The following is an 18,439-nucleotide window of genomic DNA, read 5'->3' as shown; positions in this document are numbered from 1 at the left end:
TAGGAGTGATAATCTTATATGTAGGAGTCAAACCATTAGGATCCTGGGGCATTTCAGGGATGATCTTAGCAACAAAAGTGAATAAACTACTCAGAAAACACAATCATGAGTTATTTGTTAGCATTTTTTAAGCTGTTAAACTTTTCATTAGCACAACATAGTTAATATTCCAGGCATGTATTATTAATGTTATTTTGTCATTATGGAAACAGGAAAAAGAGTACTTGTCGTAATACCATGGATTTCAAAAATGTCATCAGAACAAGAATTTTGCATGCATGAATGAGATGTTCGTTTTTTATTGCTTCTTATTTTCACTATATTAATATGCACACTTAGTCATATAAATTTAAGGCATGGACAAAGTTGGAATACTGTAGATACAATAAAGGTATAATGAACATATTTTATTAGTAAGTATTCACGAGCTATTTTTTCATAATTCAAATAATAAGACATTAGAACTGGATGAGACCTTAAAATGCATATCATTTTATCCCTTAATTTTAAGACTCAGATAAAGTGATTTACCACAAATCAAAAGGCAAACTTGTAGCTGAACCTTAACTAGAACTGGGAACAAGACTCCTAACTCTTAATCCTGAGATCATTCTAATACACCGTACCTCTACTCAAATCACTAAAAACAAGACTTCAGTACCAGCTATAAAGTTTTATTAAATTCAGTGTAGTTTATCAGGCAAACTACTATAACATCAGCATGAAAACAAAACCAAAATTAATCTAAATTCCAATTTTATTTGAAGCAGTCAAAGAAACACATTACATAAGGGATGAAGAGCCTATTTTGTCTCTTTTTGACCACTGATATACTGAAGAAATCAGCTGATGGACAAGCACCCAAATACTGATAATCCAAAACAAATTTTCTTTGGTAACTTTCCACTCATATAAAGACCTTGAAGAAATAAAAACAACATTAACTTCCTTTTTTTTTTTTTTTTCCCCGATACGTGGGCCTCTCACTGTTGTGGCCTCTCCCGTTGCAGAGCACAGGCTCCGGACGCACAGGCTCATTGGCCATGGCTCAAGGCCTAGCCGCTCCACGGCATGTGAGATCTTCCCAGACCGGGGCATGAACCCGTGTCCCCTGCATCGGCAGGCGGACTCTCAACCACTGCACCACCAGGGAAGCCCTAGCTTCCATTTTAATGATCAGGAACCACAAAACAAAATGATAGAATTTCTATAGAGAAATTATTATGATTATGATTATTATTATTTTTTTACTCTCCTTGTTTGCAAGGAATGTAAAGCAGCCTGTTGAGGAGCACATACAATAAAGTAATGAGAAAATATAAATAGGAACTATCAGGGCCAAAATAAAATCATGAACAGAAAGCCAAGATTGGGGAAAATCAGGCCAGGAGAATTTGCATAACTCCTGAAGTTTAGCTTCAAATTTAGGCCTGAGATTCCTGGAAATCAAAAGGAAAAAAGAAACATAGTCATTTTCATGATCCTCAAAAAAGTTTTTAAAGTACCAGTTGGATTCTAAACAAAATTCCACACACATGGAGGTTTCTGTTAGGAATACTGAGAGATACAGTGGATAACCATTTCCATCTACAGCAAAATTTGTAGTGAAATTCTTATTGTTTCTTGTGTTCTTTGAAAATTATCCTGATGTTAACACACATTTGACTTGGTGAAGGTTATTTCTGAAGGGCTAAGGTAGCAAAGGCCTTAGACATACCATCCTGATAGCCTAGCTTAATCCAAGAGCAGAATTTAAAATATCCAGAAAAGTGAGGGAACTGAATATAATTTGAATCATTCCCCATGAATATCATAAAATATGGTTATGAGTGCTTTAATTAGAAAACCACACATCTATTATATAAATAATAAATAATTATTATTGGTGTGGTTATAAAATGACAGTAATTTCAAATAACTACTAAAGGATAAATTATATAATAAAAAGGATTGAATAATCTCAGTTCAAGAGATCAGATTATTTTAATATAACATGAGTGTTGGTGGGGATTGGTGGTAACAGAATAAACACATATTAAGACATCCTATATAGAGGAGATCAATTCACACTTTTTTTTTTTTGTGGTATGTGGGCCTCTCACTGTTGTGGCCTCTCCCATTGTGGAGCACAGCCTCTGGACGTGCAGGCTCGGTGGCCATGGCTCACGGGCCCAGCCACTCCACGGCATGTGGGATCCTCCCAGACTGGGGCACAAACCCGTGTCCCCTGCATCAGCAGGTGGACTCTCAACCACTGCACCACCAGGGAAGCCCCACACATATTTTTGATGTTTGTGGAGATATAGAGGTCAACTTTTAACATGTAAACATAAGCATTTGTAACATAAATCCAGTAGTGGGCTGGAGCTATCTCTGCATTCAGTTGCATCATGTTCGTGACTTGAAATTGGCCATAGTGGGAGTATTTATGCCATCAAAATCAGCAATTGGCAAATACTACAAAAACACTACAAATCACAGCTTTTTTGGGAGATCAGTTTACTAGAATATCACATAATAATACTACCATATACAACTTCCATATCACTAGATTAAAAAGAGAAAGACAGAAAACAAGCACCAGGAAAACTGGAGAAATAAGGAAACAAATTTAAAAAGCAATGACCATATTAAATCTGGACATATCAAGCACTGAAAGTATCAAATACAATGCCAAAATTAAGACCAAATATATCACTTATCATGATAAGTGTGAATGGATGAAACCCCCTTAATACAAGACCAATATTTTAAGAAGAGATCAGAGAAAGGTTAAAAATAAAGTGAAGAGCAAAGCTATACCAGGCAAATGAAAATGAGAGAAAAGAAAGATTCACAACTTCAACACCAGGCAAAGTAGAATTAAAAGCAAAGAGGATAAAACTACATTGAGAAAACTGATTTTTATGGATAAAGCAATGCTTAAGTATTAAATAAGACAACATCAGAATATATATAATGCAAAAGTTGTTGACTATAAGGGAAAGTTGACAAAAGCACAACCATTAGGAGAGATTTTAGCATGTCTCTCATAATATTTGACAAATTAAATAGAAGAACGTAATAAGATAATAATACTATCAATTTGACACACATTTATACTACAGAAAATACACTTCTTTTCTTCTTTTTTTCAAGTGTCTACAGAACACTTACCAAAATTGGTCATAAAGGATCTTACTACTTTCCCCAAATTGGAAATTATATAAATCATTCTTTGAAAAAATGCATAAAACCAGATATTAATAGTAGAGTTATAAATTGAAAAAATAAAACCATTAAGCAACTAAAAATCACTCTCCTATAAATATTGGATCTATGAGAAAATCAAGCTTAGCTTAAATCACCATTCAGAAAATATTGCCAGTGAAAACAATACTATGAAAATTTCTGAAACCAAATCTGTATTCAGAGGAAACTTACTAGTTTTAAATGCATTTATTATTAAACAGGACAGAATGAAAATAACATTCATCACAAGAGGTTGGAAAAAAGAGCAATATCCCTTATGCTCAAAAAGAACAGAAAGAAAAGGAAAACTGAGAAAAATTGGATAAATGAATTAAAAATAAAAGTCTATTGAATAAAAAATATACAGTTTTATTAATGAACAATTACAGAGCTATTTCCTTCAAAGAGAGCAATAAAATGGACAAACTTTTAGCAAGGCTAAACAAGAAAAAAAAGAAAGCATAAATATGCAAGAGTAGAAAGTAAGTACGTGATATAACTACAGGTAGAAATACACTTTTAAAAAAAGTATTAAAAAATCTGAAAATCTCAACATATGCATGAATATTTAGGGCAATATTAATTATTAAAATCAACCCAAGTAGAGAGGTAGAAAACTTGATTAAAATTGAGACTTGTCACAGAAAACCCCTTGTAGAAAGCCACCTGCCAAGACAATTTCACAGTAAGTTATTTCAAACTTCCAAATAAAAGATCATAGAGAAAGAAAGGAAGCTTCCACAAATTATTCTACAAAGCTAGTATAAATCTGGTGCCAAAATTTGACAGCACAAAAATAGCAAATAACTGTCCAATACCAATTGTAACTATTGGTGCAAAAATCCTAAATGACAAAGCAAATTGAATCCAGTGATATATTCAAAGACTAATATTTGCTGATTAAGTAAATGTTATACCATTAATTCATAGATGGCTCAATTTAAGAAACTAATAATAATTCAAAATAAATCAAAGGAGAAAAATATTTCAACAGATGCTTAAATATCTTTTGGGGGGAGGAATTTGACAGACATTCCTAAAGAAAACCCCTGGTAAAACAGAAATAGAAAGAGAATTTCTTCACATGATAAAAAACTAATATAAGAAAAAAAAAAAAAAACTAATATAAGTCAAACTAGCATCATACATAATGAGGAAATACCAGAAGCATTCCTATTAAAATTTAAAACGAATAGGATTGTTCACCACTATCTCTATTATTTAACATAATATGGACATGTTTGTCAATGAGTTTCTAAAATATAAATATACAAATCAAATATAAATAAAAAACAGAAAAATTTTATTATTCATAAGTGGTGTAATTCTCTATATGCAAACTCCAGGAAAATGAAGTACAAAACTATGACATTAATATACTAAAATCAATATTTTTAAATATTTTAACAATAATCCATTTGACAATAAAATGAAGGAAAAAAATCACAATACTAACCAAAAAAAATCTCCCAATAATAAAGCTAACAAAAACATGTGCACCACCAAATTAAGACAACTACAAAACTCTACTAAAGGCATAAAAGAACTCTTTAGTAAATGGAGGAACATATTATAGAAAGTATATCTTTATGGAGAGATCCATCTATTCATGCAACACACTCAATCAAAACCACTTCACTGTATTTATTATTTATTTAGTATCTATGTGTATGGGGAGAGAGATATAATGTGATCAGAACATCTGAGAGTTCATCTGAAAGAATAAACATGAGAAGATATCCAATTAAATTCTGATAAAGAAGAATAAAAAAATGAGAGGAGATGATTTGTCTACCAGATATAAAAACATATTATAGAGCTGCAAAAATTGAAATGGGGTAATGCTAGTGCCAAAGCTGAAAGATGAATGGAACAAACACACACAGTATTTCAAATCAGTGGGGAAGGCATAATTATTCAATAAATAATTCTAAACACCTGAATAACCATTTGCACAAGAATAAATTCAAGATAAATTGAAGAATAAAATTTACCAAGTAATAGATCCTAAAGTATATGAAAAGATAATATATAACAAAAATGTTATTTCAGATTCAGTGGGGAAAGGATGTAATATTTGATAAATGGTTCTGGGACAACTGGCTATCTACATAGAAGAAAATAATGTTAAACTCCTTTCTCAAATCATATTAGAAAAACACCAGAAAAACAGATAGATGAGTTAAATACTAAGTATAAACAAAAATAAAAATTATGGAAGAAAAATAAAGAGACTATGTTTACAGCTTAGAAATCAAAAAGACATTGGCAAGGCAGGAGAACCCAAAGTTATATTTAAAAAAAGCAATGTATTTGACTATATAAAAATGAAAATATTTGGCATGAGAAAAAATCCAATAAGGCAAAAGACAAATTATAGATTTGGGAAAATTCTGGTACTGATGATCACTAAGAATTAATATCTATCATATATATAAGAACTATTACAAAAATGATAAGAAAAAGAAAATACCCCAATAGAAAAATGAAGGATATAAAAAAGCAAATCACAGAAAACTAAATCCTCCCCACAAAATGTAAATATGCTAAGCTCAGTGGCAGTCAGGGAAAATTTCTTTTTAATCAAAATAATGGGTTACCATATCCTATTAGTTCAAAACACATTTTTTCTCTCAGTTTTTCATTTCTAAAATTGGGATGTGCCTTAGAATTGATGACATTCTATAGTTGCTGTGGGCTAGGTAATAGTCATGCTATAGTTACCCCCACTGTGCTGGCACAAATATGGTTGTTGCTCCCGATACCATGGCTGGAAAACTATTACAATCCCTCAGTGTTTCACTCAAGCAAATAATTGGAGAAAAGAATATGAGTCCTGACTGGTTTTTGCTTTGGCTGTGCTGCGCAGCTTATGGGATCTTAGTTCCTGACCAGGGATCAAATCCGGACCCTTGGCAGTGAAAGCGCAGAGTCCTAACCACTGGACCACCAGGAAATTCCCCTATTTTTTGAAAACCTTGTATTGACACTTTCTGATATGATCAAGAAGACTCCAGCATCAAGAATTGCAGAATGGGTGTACATGGCTTCAAATAAAATGCCGGTGATGATAGTAAAGCCCTTTTTAAAGAAATGCCTCACCACCAATGTTCTGGATGACACAGAAAAAAATGTGTGCAAATCCATGGGTGATGATAACTCTGACTTGAGAGTGTGCAGAAGAATTGGACTCATGTGGGAAAGTTTTTTTTTTAGGGATTATTGTAACCAATTTAGTTCTTTTATAGTTTTTTAAAACATATACACAAGAATAATATACGGTAAAATTTTATGTATAAATATGTCTCAAAGAACCCTTTCAATAAGAATGAAGACTCTAAATAATAAGAAAACATTGTGTTGTATTTAACTGGTAACACTTTTTCTTTCTTAGTGGGGCATAAAGTAATAATGCATCTTTCAATCAAATGCATTTTAAGACTTACTGAAATATATTAATTATTATGTCTCACATATCAGGAAAACAAGATCCTCCTTCCAAAAGGACGTGTATGTTACAATACCATTTTTGTAAAACAAATGATGACCCCCAAACTCTTGTATATAATGACAGTTAATATTTATACTACATATACAATGTGCCAGAAATCTTGTAAGGAATTTACATGTATGTATTTAGGTGGGTATTACTATGATGCCTGTTTTACCAATGAGGAAACTGAGGTATAGAGAGGTAAAGTCACTTGTCGAAGTTCACACAGCTAGTAAACGGCAGAAATGTGATTTCAACATGGACATTTTGGCTCTAGTGTTCATGGTCCCAACAATTCTCCTCCCTCTCCCCTTCCTCTCTCCTCTCTCCCTCTCCTTTCTTCTTTCTCTCTTACACACACACACATACACACACTGTCTTTTTCTGTCTCTGTCTTATGGTGGTTGATAATATGAGCATGGAGAAAACTCTGGAAGGATACATGCTAAGTTATTAATATAGGCTATGGGGGAGAAGGTGATATAGGTGTATGTAAAGCAAAATGAGAAAGAAGAAAAAAGGAAAACTTCATTATAGCTACAGCTGTGTATGATATGGTTTTGTTTATAACATATAAACTTGAATATGCGTGTATACATATAAAACATAATAAATAAATGAAAGGTGATCTAAAGTTATTAAAAGATAGTCCATAAAATAGGTACAAAGGGTCAATGCATATATTTGAATTTGACTAGTCATCAAAAAATCAAATTAAAAAAACAATGGCATATGCTTTTTGCCCATAAAAATTAGCAAAGATGAAGAAGTTAAATATATACTGTTACTAGTAAAGCAGGGAAATAAGAGCCCTTTTATGCTGTGGGTGAATATTTGTTTGGCCCAACATATTTGGTGGAAAGTGATAATATAATATTAAAAATTTGATCCAGGAATTCTATTTCTAGGAATTCTTCTAAAGGTAATAATCAGAGATGATGACAAATATTAGTATTAAAGATGTTCAAAGCAGCTTTATCTATCATCTATCTATCTACCTATCTATCCATCCTTTCATTTATCAATATATTTATTTGTATTTTGGTACCAGGATGCATATCTAAGTGTTAACTACAATAGCAAAGAAGGAAAAGAAGGAAGAGGAAGGAAAGGAGGAGGAGGATGCAGCCTAAATGCCTAAAAATATGAATGGCTAAGTAGTGGTACATTTATTCAATAGAATGTTATACAATAATTAAAATTACATTCACGGGGGGTGAAGTCAAGATGGCATACTAGGAGGATGCAGAATTCACATCTCCTCACAACTAGGGCACCTACCAGGCACTGGTGGGGGACCATGGACACCTAAGGGGATGGGAGGAACCCCCAGTGGCCAGGTAGGATGGGGGGCATGGGGGGGGAGTGAAGGGGGAGGAGAAGTGGAGGTGGGATGGGACTGGCGGCCCTGAAGGGTGTCTGGGGGAGGGGAAGGGATCCCACACCCAAAGGGGAAATTGGGGAACCACTGGTAGGGCAGAGGATCAAAAGGGAGTGTGGCCAGGTTTCCTCTGCTCACTTGGGGCCCCAGGAACCTGCTGAGATCCTGGGCCTGATCTTCTGCCCACTGAGGCCCCCTCCAGCCACGTGGGTCCTGAGGGAGTGGGAGGGAGGGAAGGGGGAGCAAAGGGAAAGACCGGACCTCAAGGACTGGCATCCCTGAGGGGTGGCTGGGGAGGGGAGGAGTTCCTACACCCAGAGGGACCCACCTATGGTTAGGGGTCCAGCAGCGAAGGGGAGAGACCCTGGGAGAGACAGTCGGGGAGGGGAATGAGGGAGTGAAAGGGAACGGGGCCAGTGCTTTCCCTGTCCACTTAGGCACCGGGGAGCCTGTTCAGCTCCCGGGCCTAATCCTCTGCCCTTAGAGCCTCCCTCCTGCCATGCAGAACCCAAGCCCCACCCCTACACCCCCACTCAGGGCCCTAACCCTACACTCAGAGACCCCCCCCCAATGAGCTGGGCCTAAACCCCACCCACACACCCTCACTCAGGGCCCTACCTCCAAACTCCAGAACTCCACACTCCAGAGGCTCTCCTTTTGACATGCTGCCTCTCCCCTTCTGTGCAGGTGCTAAGCAAAAGCACCGCCCCATGCTTGAACGTCGCCCCACCTAGGCCCCACCCCAAACTAAAACATCACCCCCCACCTGCCTAGGTCCCACCCCACCCTAAACCCCACCCCTGCCTAAGTTCCACCCCCTGCCTAAACTCCACCCCCATAGGCAAAGCTTTTTTTTACTTTTCCTTTTTCCTCTTGTACTTATTTATTTTTTGTTTCTTTAAAGAATCAATTTTATTTATTTATTTATTTTTCGTTGCATTGGGTCTTCATTGCTACATGCAGGCTTTCTCTAGTTGCAGGGAGCGGGGGCTACTCTTCATTGCGGTGCGTGGGCTCCTCACTGTGGTGGCTTCTCCTGTTGTGGAGCATGGGCTCTAGGCGCGTGAGCTTCAGAAGTTGTGGCATGTGGGCTCAGTAGTTGTGGCTCGTGGACTCTAGAGAGCAGGCTCAGTAGTGGTGGTGCACCGGATTAGTTGCTCCACGGCATGTGGGATCTTCCTGGACAAGAGTTCAAACCTGTGTCCCCTGCATTGGCAGGCAGATTCTTAATCACTGCACCACCAGGGAAGTCCCCTTTTTTCCTCCTTTAGATTGGGGTTCTGTTTTACCTTGTTGATTAATTATTCTTGATTCTTTTATATTTTTATTTTTCCTAATAAATCTTTTATTTTTCTAATTTTATTTTATTCTTTGTACTTTGTTAGTGATCTCTCCTTTTGGCTTGTTACCCCCTCCTTTTTTTTTTCTTTTTTCTGTTGTGGTTTTATTTTATCTTGTTGCAGTTGTTACAGTTATAGTTTTATTTTTCCTACTATATTTTTTGTCTTTCTAATTTTATATTGTTTTTTATTCTTTGATATTGTATTGCTTCTTTTTTCTTTCTTTCTTCCTTTTTTTTTTTTACCGGGCCACAAAGCTTGCAGGATCTTGGTTCCCAGGCTGGAGATCAGGCCCGAGCTCCTGTGCTGGTGGCTCCGAGTCCAAACCGCTGGGCTAACAGAGAACCTCAGACCCCAGGGAATATCAATCAGAGTGAGGCCTCCTGGAGGTCCTCATCTCAGCACCAAGACCCAGCTCTATCCAACTGCTGCAAACTCCACTGCTGGACGTCTCAGGCCAAAAAAACCAGTAAGAAAGGAATACAGCACCACCCATCAAAAAAAAAAAAAAAAAAGAAAAGAAACGACAAAAAAAAATATGTTACAGATGAAGGAGCAAGGTAAAAACCTACAAGACCAAGTAAATGAAGATGAAATAGGCAACCTACCTGAAAAAGAATTCAGAATAATGATAGTAAAGATGATTCAAAATCTCAGAAACAGAATGGAGAAAATAAAAGAAACATTTAACAAGGATTTGAAGAACTAAAGAGCAAATAAACAGTGATGAACAACAAAATTACTGAAATTAAAAATACTCTAGAAGGAATCAATAACAGAATAACTGAGACAGAAGAATGCATAAGTGAGCTGGAAGATAAAATGGTGGAAATAACAGCCAGGGAGCGAAATAAAGAAAAAAGAATGAAAAGAGTTGATGACAGTCTCAGAGACCTCTGGGACAATATTAGACACACCAACATTCGAATAATATGGGTCGCAGAAGAAGAAGAGAAAAAAAAAAGGGCTGAAAAAATATCTGAAGAGATTATAGTCGAAAACTTCCTAACATGGGAAAGGAAATAGTCAGTCAGGTCCAGGAAGCACACAGTCAGCTCTACCCACCACCAGTCCCTCCCATCAGGTAACTTGCACAAGCCTCTTAGATAGCCTCACCCACCAGAGGGCAGACAGCAGAAGCAAGAACTACAATCCTGCTGCCTGTGGGGGAAAAAAAAAAACACAGAAAGATAGACAACATGAAAAGGCAGAGCGCTAGGTACCAGATGAAGGAACAAGATAAAACCCCAGAAAAACAACTAAATGAAGTGGAGATAGGCAACCTTCCAGAAAAAGAATTCAGAATAATCATAGTGAAGATGATCCAGGACTTCAGAAAAAGAATTGAGGCAGAGATCGAGAAGATGCAAGAAATGTTTAACAAAGACCTAGAAGAATTAAAGACAAACAAACAGAGATGAACAATACAATAATTGAAATGAAAAATACACTAGAAGGAATCAATAGCAGAATAACTGAGGCAGAAGAACGGATAAGTGACCTGGAAGACAGAATGGTGGAATTCACTGCTGTGGAACAGAATAAAGAAAAACGAATGAAAAGAAATGAAGACAGCCTAAGAGACCTCTGGGGCAATATTAAACACAACAACATTCACAATATAGGGGTCCCAGAAGGAGAAGAGAGAGAGAAAGGACCAGAGTAAATATTTGAAGAGATTATATTCAAAAACGTCCCTAACATGGGAAAGGAAATAGCCACCCAAGTCCAGGAAGTGCAACAAGTCCCATACAGGATAAACCCAAGAAGAAACACGCTGAGACACATAGTAATCAAATTGGCAAAAATTAAAGACAAACAAAAATTATTGAAAACAGCAAGGGAAAAACAACAAATAACATACAAGGGAACTCCCATAAGGTTAACAGCTGATTTCTCAGCAGAAACTCTACAAGCCAGAAGGGAGTGGCATGATATACTTAAAGAGATGAAAGGGAAGAACCTACAATCAAGATTACTCTACCTGGCAAGGATCTCATTCAGATTTGATGGAGAAATCAGAAGCTTTACAGACAAGCAAAAGCTAAGAGAATTCAGCACCACCAAACCAGCTGTACAACAAATGCTAAAGGAACTTCTCTAAGTGGGAAACACAAGAGAAGAAAAGGACCTACAAAAATAAACCCAAAACAATTAAGAAAATGGTCATAGGACATACATATCGATAATTACCTTAAACGTGAATGGATTAAATGCTCCAACCAAAAGACACAGGCTTGCTGAATGGATACAAAAACAAGATCCATATATATGCTGTCTACAAGAGACCCACTTCAGACCTAGGGACACATACAGACTAAAAGTGAGGGGATGGAAAAAGGTATTTCATGCAAATGGAAATCAAAACAAAGCTGGAGTAGCAATACTCATATCAGATAAAATAAACTTTAAAATAAAGAATGTTACAAGAGACAAGGAAGGATACTACATAATGATCAAGGGATCAATCCAAGAAGAAGATATAACGATTATAAATATATATGCACCCAACATAGGAGCACCTCGGTACATAAGGCAAATGCTAAGAGGCATAAAAGGGGAAATCGACAGTAACACAATCATAGTAAGGGACTTTAACACCCCACTTTCACCAATGGACAGATCGTCCAAAATGAAAATAAATAAGGAAGCCCAAGTTTTAAATGACACACTAAACAAGTTGGACTTAATTGATATTTGTAGGGCATTCCATCCCAAAACAACAGAATACACTTTCTTCTCAGGAGCTCATGGAACATTCTACAGGATAGGCCATATCAAGCCTTGGTAAATTTAAGAAAATTGAAATTGTATCAAGTATCTTTTCCAACCACACGCTATGAGACTAGATATCAGTTACAGGAAAAAATGTAAAAAATGCAAACACATGGAGGCTAAACAATACATTACTAAACAACAAAGAGGTCACAAGGAAATCAAAGAGGAAATCAAAAAAATGCCTAGAAACAAATGACAATGAAAACACAAAGACCCAAAACCTATGGGGTGCAGCCAAAGCAGTTCCAAGAGGGAAGCTTATAGCAATACAGTCTTACCTCAAGAAACAAGAAAAATCTCAAATAAACGACCTAACCTTACACCTAAAGCAATTAGAGAAAGAAGAACAAAAAAACCCCAAAGTTAGCAGAAGGAAAGAAATCATAAAGATCAGATCAGAAATAAATGAAAACGAAATGAAGGAAGCAATAGCAAAGATCAATGAAACTAAAAGCTGGTTCTCTGAGAAGATAAACAAAATTGATAAACCGTTAGCCAGACTAATCAAGAGAAAAAGGGAGAAGACTCAAATCAACAGAATTAGAAATGAAAAAGGAGAAGTAACAACTGACACTGCAGAAATACAAAGGATCATCAGAGATTACTACAGGCGAGTATATGCCAATAAAATGGACAACCTGGAGGAAATGGAAAAATTGTTAGAAAAGCACAACCTTCCGAGACTGAACCATGAAGAAATAGAAAATATAAACAAACCAATCACAAGCCATGAAATTGAAACTGTGATTCAAAATCTTCCAACAAACAAAAGCCCAGGACCAGATGGATTCACAGGCGAATTCTATCAAACATTTTGAGAGGAGCTAACACCTATCCTTCTCAAACTCTTCCAAAATATAGCAGGGGGAGGAGCACTCCCAAACGCATCCTACGAGGCCACCATCACCCTGATACCAAAACCAGACAAAGATGTCACAAACAAAGAAAACTACAGGCCAGTAACTCTGATGAACATAGATGCAAAAATCCTCAACAAAATACTAGCAAACAGAATCCAACATCACATTAAAAGGTTCAAACACCATGATCAAGTGGGGTTTATCCCAGGGATGCAAGGATTCTTCAATATATGCAAATCAATCAATGTGATACACCATATTAACAAATTGAAGGAGAAAAACCATATGATCATCTCAATAGATTCAGAAAAAACTTTTGACAAAATTCAACACCCATGTATGATAAAAACTCTCCAGAAAGTAGACATAGAGAGAATCTACCTCAACATAATAAAGGCCATATATGACAAACCCACAGCCAACATTGTTCTCAATGGTGAAAAACTGAAACCATTTCCCCTAAGATCAGGAACAAGACAAGGTTGGTCACTCTCACCATTATTATTCAACATAGTTTTGAACGTTTTAGCCACAGCAGTCAGAGAAGAAAAAGATATAAAAAGAATCCAATTGATAAAAGAAATAAAACTGTCACTGTTTGCAGATGACATGATACTTTACATTAAAGAAACCTAAAGATGCTACAGAGAACTACTAGAGCTAATCAGTGAATTCGGTTGAGTAGCACGATATAAAATTAATGCCCAGAAATTTCTTTTATTCCTATACACTAATGAAGAAAAATCTGAAAGAGAAATTAAGGAAACCCTCCCATTTACCACTGCAACAAAAATAATAAAATACCTAGGAATAAACCTACCTAAGGAGACAAAAGACCTGTATGCAGAAAACTATAACACACTGATGAAAGAATTAAAGATGATACAAACAGATAGAGAGATATACCATGTTCTTGGATTGGAAGTATCAACATTGTGAAAATGACTCTACTACGCAAAGCAATCTACAGATGCAATGCAATCCCTATTAAACTACCAATGGCATTTTTCACAGAACAAGAACAAAAAATTGCACAGTTTGTAGGGATACCCAGAAGACCCTGAATAACCAAAACAATCTTAAGAAAGAAAAACGGAGTGGGAAGAAACAGGCTCCCTGACTTCAGACTATATTACAAAGCTATAGTAATCAAGACAGTATGGTACTGGCACAAACACAGAAATATTGATCAATGGAGTGGGATAGAAATCCCAGAGATAAACCCACACACATCTCGTCCCCTTATCTTTGATGAAGGAGGCAAGAGTATACAATGGAGAAAAGACAGCCTCTTCAATAAGTTGTGCTGGGAAAACTGGACAGCTACATGTAAGAGAATGAAACTAGAACACCTCCTAACACCATACACAAAAATAAACTCAAAATCGATTAGAGACCTAAATGTAAGGCCAGACACTACAAAACTCTTAAAGGAAAACAGGTAGAACACTCTATGACATAAATCACAGCAAGATCCTTTTTGACCCACTCCTAGAGAAATGGAAATGAAATGAAAAACAAAAATAACCAAATGGTACCTAATGAAACTTAAAAGCTTTTTCACAGCAAAGGAAACCATAAAAAAGATGAAGAGCCTGTCCTCAAAATGGGAGAAAATATTTGCACATGAAGCAACTGACAGAGGATTAATCTCCAAAATATACAAGCAGCTCATGCAGCTCAATATCTGAAAAACAAACAACCCAATCCAAAGATGGGCAGAAGGCCTAAATAGATATTTCTTCAAAGATGAATTACAGATTTCCAACAAACACATGATAAGCTTCTCAACATCACTAATTAGAGAAATGCAAATCAAAACTACAATTAGGTATTACCTCACACCGGTCAGAATGGCCATCATCAAAAGATCTGCAAGCAATAAATGCTGGAGAGGGTGTGGAGAAAAGGGAACCCTCTTGCACTGTTGTTGGGAATGTAAATTGATGCAGCCACTCTGGAGAACAGTATGGAGGTTCCTTAGAAAACTAAAAATAGAACTACCATATGACCCAGCAATCCCCCTACTGGGCATCTACCCTGAGAAAACCATAATTCAAAAAGAGTCATGTACCACAATGTTCATTGCAGCACTATTTACAATAGCCAGGACATGAAATCAACCTAAGTGGCCCTTGACAGATGAGTGGATAAAGAAGATGTGGCACATATATACAATGGAATATTACTCAGCCATAAAAAGAAACGAAATTGAGTTATTTGTAGTGAGGTGGATGGACCTAGAGTCTGTCATACAGAGTGAAGTAAGTCAGAAAGAGAAAGACAAATACCGTATGCTAACACATATATATATGGGATTTAAGAAAAAAAAATGTCATGAAGAACCTAGGGGTAAGACAGGAATAAAGATGTAGACCTACTAGACAATGGACTTGAGGACACGGGGAAGGAGAAGGGTAAGCTGTGACAAAGTGAGAGAGTGGCATGGGCATATATACACTACCAAATGTAAAATAGATAGTTAGTGGGAAGCAGCTGCATAGCATGGGGAGATCAGCTCGGTCCTTTGTGAACACGTAGAGGGGTGGAATAGGGAGGGTGGGAGGGAGATGCAAGAGGAATGTGATATGGGGATATATGTATACATATAGCTGATTCACTTTGTTATACAGCAGAAACTAACACAACACTGTAAAGCATTTATACTCCAATAAAGATGTTAAGATAAATTATATTCACAGATCATATTTTATGACAGAAAAGCTTCCTACTACATTGCAAGTTAAAAATAATACTTATATCGTCTCATGATTTAAAATTTGTACAATAGTTTTAAGAATTCATGGAAAATTGAAAAAAAATTACAGTGGTTATTTTGAGTATAGGAGCTACTTACTATTTTAATTTTTAAAAAATCCTTTATAGTATTTCAAAACATTCTATAATTTTATATTAGCTATTTATAGTTATATTAGTATGTATTATATTTTTATTTCTATGTTTTTTATGCTTTATAATTAGGATGCAATATTATATTATTAAAATGAAAAAAACAGAAACAAAATCATACTAGATTATGTTTTATCACTGAAAAAAAAAGCATTCTAGTAAAATAGAATGTGGTTGAGCAACGCCAGTCTTCCTTTGCTAAACTCTCTTTCACAGTTTAATGTCACAATTAACAGTCATAAGAGCCAAGAATTATAGAGCATTACCATGTGTGTGGCATGAATTTAAGTGTTTTATATGTATTAACTCCTTTAAACCTCACAAAAACGTTTGCTCAGAAACTGAGGCACAGAGAGTTTAAGTAACTTGCCCAAGGTTACACAGCTAAATAAAAGTATTAATAGATTATGGATATGAATCCTCGCAGTTTGTTTACAGAACCTGGGCTTTTAATCCCCATACTTATGCCCTTATTGCAAAAGAAAAAAACAATGGACAAAAAAAATATCAAGACCATTGATGTAACTATATAATATAACTGGAGACGGGTCTGAGATGCAGGGGCATTCTGGTTGGATAAATATGCAGTTAAGTAAGAGTATCTGAAATATTGTCTGCGGCAGCTTGGGGCAGAATGTGAAGTAATGAGTAACAATCTTAGCTTTTCTTTACATTTCAGTTGATAGCTAATAATTATGGATAGATAATTCAAATGTGTTATCACAATAACCCTTCCTTCCTTCCTCCCTTCCTTCCTTCCTTCCTCCCTCCCTCCCTCCCTTCCTTCCTTCCTTCCTCCCTCCCTCCCTCCCTCCCTCCCTCCCTCCCTCTCTTCCTTCCTTCCTTCCTTCCTTCCTTCCTTCCTTCCTCAGAAAGGATTCTCATGTTTTTTTCCAGACAATTTTTTTAAGGCCTCTACTAGCCCACAGGCTCAATAGCTGATTCTTTATAAAATATCCCCTATGTAGGTTTTTGCTTCAGGCAATCTCACCAAACTTTATCTTCTCAACCTACTCCCTCCATCTTGTGTCTCCTATATGGAACTCAGATCTGATTCTTGCCAATGACCAATGTCTATCCCCCACCTTGGTGCCAACCAGGATCTGATGGTCCCTTGCTTTACTATGCTGTCTTGCCTTGGACAGAGGTTTGGTTCCCTTTGCTCCCACAACTGCACCAGTGGGATCACACTCTACTGAAGCTTAGGGCAGAGTGTCCACCCTCCTCTCACTAAAAACCAAAGGAAACAGATAAGCAAAATGTTACCCCAAACCAAAACAATTTCTTTTTGCTGAAAGTAATTTGGTCAATATGATGACTTGGTTGAAAATAAATAATATAACTGTATTGGTCTGCTCGGGCCAGGTATGTTCAAGCCCCATAAAATGGCTGCTCTCTTGCTCTCTGTGCATCCCTTACTCTACCTGGCCCCACCTCACCCTTCTGAGCATGATTGCCTTCCCCTCCTAAGCTGAAAGTTTTAATCAGTAACTACCTGTGTGATTGGCCCAACCCCCAGCTAACAATTTTTCTAGCCCTGGACCAGAAAGGCTCCAGTATATTCTGTCATCAACAGGAAAACAGCAGCCCTTGCCCCAGTCGCCCTGGCAAGGAGGGAGCTCTTCTGAAGTCATTGCCCCTATAACCGATAGCTTCCTCCTCCCTGCCCCTGTGTAGCAAAGATTGCTGCTGTGTCCTGCCTGCCCTTGGTCGTACACCCATACAGGGTGGGTTGTGGGGTGTGGCTCCAGGACCTTTGCCTCTGACTTGTAAGATACCCTGTCCAACAAAACACTGATGTCTCTGTCACTGGCTCCGGGTTCTTCCTTCGGTCTCACAACTGGGCAGTTGCAAGGATTGCAGGACTGCAGGGTACAGAGCAACAGGCCACCATAACAAAATCCCACAGACCGGGTGTCTTAAATGAAAGAAATGTATTTCTTACTGTTCTGGAGGCTAGAAGTCCAAGATCAAGGTGTCAGCAGGTTTGGTTTCTCCTGAGACCTCTCTCCTGGGCTTGTGGATGGCCATCTTCTCATGTCCTCACATGGCCTTTTCTTTGTGCATCCATACTCCTGGTGTTTCTTCCGTTTCTTTGAAGGATGCCAGTCAGACTGGATGAGGCCCTAGGACCTCATTTACCTCCTTAAAGGCCTTATCTCCAAATACAGTCACAGTGGGAGTTAGTGCTTCAAACCATGAATTTGGGGGAGACACAAATCAATCCATAACAATCACCCCATTACTTTTTTGAGCATTAGCCATTTGCGTGACATTTTCTCTTTCATTTTATATAAAATGGGATTTTACCATGTTTGCTGTATAGTGACTTGTTATGTGGTATTTAAGTAATCGTCAACAATTTAGACTATTGCTACTGCTACTAGAAATAATAATAGTAACAGTAACACCAATATCAATACCATTAGTAACTAACTCCTAGGGT

At 36.9% G+C, this 18,439-nt stretch overlaps 1 long non-coding RNA gene across 3 annotated transcripts in view; it reads left to right on the top strand.

Annotated features, from left to right (window-relative positions):
- Positions 1 to 18,439, top strand: part of LOC117197991 (uncharacterized) — a 441,633-nt gene that overhangs the window by 145,706 nt on the left and 277,488 nt on the right. The window lies entirely within an intron of this gene.

This window comes from Orcinus orca, chromosome X, assembly GCF_937001465.1.
Source record: "Orcinus orca chromosome X, mOrcOrc1.1, whole genome shotgun sequence".
Taxonomy (NCBI): domain Eukaryota; kingdom Metazoa; phylum Chordata; class Mammalia; order Artiodactyla; family Delphinidae; genus Orcinus; species Orcinus orca.
This window is presented reverse-complemented; position numbering and strand designations above follow the sequence as displayed.